General features: G+C 40.7%; 1 pseudogene; it reads left to right on the top strand.

Moving 5' to 3' along the window:
• The first annotated feature begins 2,239 nt into the window (after positions 1–2,239).
• LOC102254766 lies at positions 2,240–2,999 on the top strand (annotated as a pseudogene).
• Positions 3,000–5,442: the final 2,443 nt, after the last annotated feature.

The raw sequence follows: 5,442 nt of genomic DNA, 5'->3' as shown, positions 1-5,442 counted from the left end.
TTCGTTTCCTGGCAAGAGAGGTCTCCTATGGGCTTCTGTGCTGAGGCTGCTGGGAACGTGACTGTTTCCCCGCTATCTGGCCCAACACCAGGCTTCCGGGTGAGCGTCAAAGCCGCTGGCAGCACCTGCCCGGCCACCCTCATGTAACATTTGCTTGTTGAGCCCTGTCATCGAGTTCTGGGAGTGACTCGGTGCCTCTGGGCTAGTCCTGGCCTATTCATCTCTATGCACTCCACCTGCTGCTGCCTCTGAATCTGCAGAGACAGGTGGGGCCCCGCCCTGGGGGTATGCTGAGCCGCAGTCACTCCTCCATCCCTCTTTGTTGCTGAGTGCTATTCCACTGCACAGATGTATCATAATCGGTGTAACCATTCTCCTGTTGATGGACATTTCGGTTGTTTCCAAATCGGGCTTTTTACTAATAGAGTCGATACAAACGTTTATGTACAAGTCTTCGTGAGGACATATGGTTTTAATTATCAGGTAAATAGCAGAAGCAGCCTTCCTGGCACATGCGGTTAAGTGGAAATTTAACTTTATAAGAAACTGAAGAACTGTTTTTCAATATGATTATGCCAACTTGCATTTCCACCAGCAAAGCATGAGCTTTTCGTTTTGTCTGTATTCTCTTTTAGTCACATTTATATCTTTCAACTTTATTCTTCTTTTTCAAGGTTGATGTTCCTATTTTGGATTCTTTGCATTTCCACATACGTTTTGGAATCAGTTTGTCAATTTCTGCAAAGTCAGGATTTTTATTAGGTTTGCATCAAGTTTATAGAATGGTGTGGTGAGAACATTCAATTTAAGAATACTGGGTCTACCAATCCATGAACATGACCTATTTCTCCACTTAGTAGTAAAAAATACCCACCCTGGCTAGAGCCAAAGGAAGAATTTCTGGGTCTATGTAACTGAAAGATTAGGGGGTAGTTCTTGGCTGGATCCAAGATTTGGTTCTCTGAGTTTTGCCTTTCTTGCCCCAACTGCCCTTCTGTTCGGCGCCTGCCCGCACCCCTGCAGCCCCCCAAAAGCGTCACTGGTTAGATGGGATCAGCGCGGCTACAGGAAAGCAGGGCTCTGGTTTGCCAGGGCAGGGGGATGGGCACATCTATGTGGAAATAAGGACACTGGTAGCAGGGGAGGGGGAATGGATGTTGGGTGGCAAAACCAACAGATGTCTTCCACAGGGGTGCAGACATGTCATCAAATTTAAAACCCATTTCCAATGTTTTTAAAAGAACCCTACTAGGAAAGATGGTTTCTTAGTCTAATAGAGCCAAACTGTTTCCAAGTAACTTAACAGAATCCCAGAACAAAACTCAAGAGTATATTTGGGAGCATAGATACCATCCTGGGTAAAATGTCTCAATGGCATCCAATCTACAATTACCACGCGTGCAAAGAAGCAGGAAAATTCAACCCCATTATTAGAAGCCAGTCACAAAGAGGCATCCAGATTGGAAAGGAGACATCCAACTGCCTTATCTGCAGACAACCTGATCACCTATGATGAAAATCTGATGTAATTCACAGAAGAGCTAGTAAAACTATAGGCAAGTTTGGCAGGGTTGCAGGAAAAAAGGTACATCAGAGGGAGCTAACTCCTCCCCGCAAAAGCTAAACTAATTCTCTCAACACATCTGAAATGTTAGTAAGCCACAAAATTCTCATTCTAGTACTTCTGGGTTGTTTTATCTTATGCAAATTAAGGTGCCTATTTTTCTTTATAATTTTGGCTGGAATCAAATACTGGTAAACAAAAAAAAACCTGAGCAAACTAAAATTCTGGTGGGAGGGCACTTTCTGGAGAGCAATTGTGTACTGTAGACTAAGAGTTTTAAAAAATAAATATAAATATACATTTTTTTCTTTATTGATTAAGGTATTACATATGAGTCCTTATCCCCCCACTCATGCCCTCACCCACCCCTGGTGTCTGTGTTCAGTAGTTAGGCTTATATGCATGCATACGGGTCCTTTGGTTGATCTCTCCTAAATACACATTTTTAACTCAGTAATTCTACCGTTTGGAATCTACCTTGAGGAAAATAACCATTCCCACAAAGTCCTATAGAAGAATTCCATCAAATCATGAATTCCAAGTGGAGGAAAATGGAAACGTGAAATGTTCAACAATTACATTCTTGGACTTCTGTTATGCCGTCGGACTGCTCGGTCTCGAGCCTCCTCCTTCGCTGGTGTCTCATGGGTCCTCCTCCTCTGCCGCCGCCCGCCGCTGCCCAGCCATCCTGGTTGTCTCTCCCTCCCTCCTTCCCTCAGAGGATGCCCTCCTTTCAGCTCAGCCTCACCCCGCTCAAGGAGCCGCTCTGCTTCATCGGGGTCCTGATAGCTTCTATCTTTGCTTTCGCCACCCGTGGAGGTTTTAAGGGCAAGTCAGAAATTCTAGTGAGTTGTCCCCCTAAAGTTCCTGACAATAGAACCATTACGGCTACTTTTGCTTAACCATTCAGGTCGAACGAGGCATCATTTCAGTCTTTGCCAGTAAATGCGTGTGATATAGGTTGGAGCAAGTTTGTCCTTGGAGATTACGATGCTTCTGCGCGATTCTATGTGCCGTTTGCAGTCTTTGTCTTCCTGTACTGCGTTGCTGCTCGTCTGCTCTATGTTGGTTACACAACCCTATATGGGGATAGTTGAAAACTTCCCATGACTGACCTTGTGATTCTTGTTGTCACATTCTTGTGGCTGGTGAGCGCTTCAGCCCGGGCTAAAGCTCTTACAGATAGATATTCAAATAGCTACCGGCCCCAGTATTGTCCAGGAACTCGCAGCCTGTTGTTCTCAAGGATTGATGTGTTATTTTGGCTCTGTGACTAGTATGGGATCCCTAAATGTATCTGTGATCTTCGGCTTTCTGAATATACTTTGGGGGAGAAAATGCGTGGTTTGTGTCCAAGGAGACCAACTTACACAGTCCATCCAATACTTCTGCTTCTCATACCCAAGGAGGTATTCCACCTCCTCCTGGAATTTAATTAAAGGGAGAAGTACACTGTATAAAATATACGTCTGTATGGCGACCGGTTGCCAACATCTTGAGAAGCATTATGTGTTTCTAATGAAAGTAATGGCTTTTTCCGTAAACTGGTGGGTTTAAGATTTTGCTGCTTTTTGACACAAAGCCTGTACCTTTCCTAGAAATTTAAGATGTAAATGTATTCTGACATGTAAATTCGAAAATTCAGGGCCTATTATGAGATGATACACATCTCTAAATGAACATTAATTTCTTCACTAAGTCTTTTTACTTCCAGAGTGTTTACACTTTCAACCTTAACACATTGCGCACCAGTAGTTTTATTGCTAGCTTTACCCAGTGGCCAAATAAGTTTCTATTGAACAAGTACCAAAAAAAAAAAACGTTCTATAAAGTATCATACTTTAAAAAGATATTAGCTTGTAAGAATATGTAATAAATAACTTCAAAATGCAATGGGTAGTTAATTTTAAGGCGTGCCTTTAACATTTATGTAAAACACTGTGTAGTATGAAAACATGCAAATGCTTGTGATCCGCCTGCAATATGTTAACATATATCTTCACTCAGAAAAGAGTTATATTGTCATATCATAATAGGAAGAAAAAGCTATTTGGAATCTACCTTGAGGAAATAACTATTCACACAAAATCATATCGAATTCTGTATGTAATTGTAAATGTTCAACAATTTGTACAGATCATATACTGTCAGTTTGTACAGATCATATACCTAAGACCTATCTTTGTTTAAGAAAGCCTTGATGACATAAATCATACTTAGAAAAAAACACATTTAGTTCAGAATTTACATCTGGACATTGTTTATATGTTATGGGAAATTTTTAATTGCAAAGACTGGGCGTATGTTTTATATCTGTTTTTCTAAATGACCTGCAGTACTTAATAGGTGTGCTAAAATGTTTCAGGTGTGGGGCTTGAAAATTTCTCATAGATGTATGCTAATTTAGTAATTGTGTCTCATGAGACGGAAGCTTCCATTATGCTAGTTGTTTAATAGACTATATATAATAGACTGCTATATAAGCAGAAAGAACATGATTCAACTAGATATTTTGATATATGTGGGCATTACTCTTCCTGATATTTGTTGTCCTTTGTTGCTCATGCCACTTAACTGCAGGCTGAGACCCATTCTCCTTCAAGTAGAATAAAATAATCTTTTTTTATTTATTTTATTTTATATATATATATTTATTTAAATATATTTTTATTGATTTCAGAGAGGAAGGGAGAGGGAGAGAGAGATGGAAACATCAGTGATGAGAATCATTGATCAGCTGCCTCCTGCACGCCCCACACTAGGGATCAAGCCCACAACCCGGGTAAGTGCCCTTGGTCAGAATCAAACCTGGGCCCCTTCAGCCCGCAGGCTGACGCTCTATCCACTGAACCAAACTGGCTAGGGCACTATTGCCTTGCTTTTGTTGATTTTATTCTTGGTAAGAATTGTCAGTGTGAGAATTTATCTTTTATGCAACCAACTTAATAAAGAAGTCAAAAGAAAGAGTTCACTGATTGTTATATTACAAAGAAACTTTCATCTTTAAGGCATGAGCAATACAAAGTAAAACTGATTTTCAAAGCAAGAAATAGAATATCACAGTAGTTTTTTGTTTTTTTAATGTTTGGCAAGGAATAAAAGATAAAAAATGCTTTGGGGGGAAAAAAAGAAAAAGCTCATGTTTGAAAAGAGTTCAGAAAAAAATATAATCCTGAACTTGCAAAAATTATATATTATATGTTATTTTTGTGTATTTAATATATAAAAAAAACTATAAAGTTAAAAAATTCCTAAATAACAGCAGCTGCTAATGCTGAATGGCATGGCACAATTAATTTCCATTTTCTTCCATTTCCTAAATTGTGTTCAACTGACTAGAGTACCTGAATTCCACACCTCCCCCCCAAACCAGGGACAAAGGCAAGAATAAGATGGAGGCCCAGTAACTGACAAACTCAGACAAGACTGGCAGTTCAACTTTTATTTTGTGATGTAATAAATACTTTAGAACTCCCTCTTCACAGCAATAGGGAAAGAATGCTGGTTAGAGTATCCAAAGGCCAATACAAGCAAAAAACTAGGCTCCATAATTAAGTGGCAACCCCTGTAGGAATTAAAGAAGGGTGCCCTAGATAGGGAGGGCCTCTAGGTTAGTTTAGGCCCCCTTTTCCCAGCTTAGTGTTCTTGGGAAAAAATGGGAGTGCAATGCGCTGCAGGGTCTGCATCATCATGCAAAATTCATGGAGACAGGTGGAGAGACCGATGAGGAGTTGGACAGGGTCTTCACCAGTCAGCCGGCTAAAAGAGAGAAAAAGAAAAATAAGTTATTTGTCATAACTCCGCCCGGAGCGCTCTCTGCCCCCTCCGGTGGCGACAGGCCCAGCTCACCACGAGGACCTTAGACCTGACTGTTTTGG

The sequence above is a fragment of the Myotis brandtii genome, unplaced genomic scaffold (genome assembly GCF_000412655.1).
Source record: "Myotis brandtii unplaced genomic scaffold, ASM41265v1 scaffold889, whole genome shotgun sequence".
Classification (NCBI taxonomy): domain Eukaryota; kingdom Metazoa; phylum Chordata; class Mammalia; order Chiroptera; family Vespertilionidae; genus Myotis; species Myotis brandtii.
This window is presented reverse-complemented; position numbering and strand designations above follow the sequence as displayed.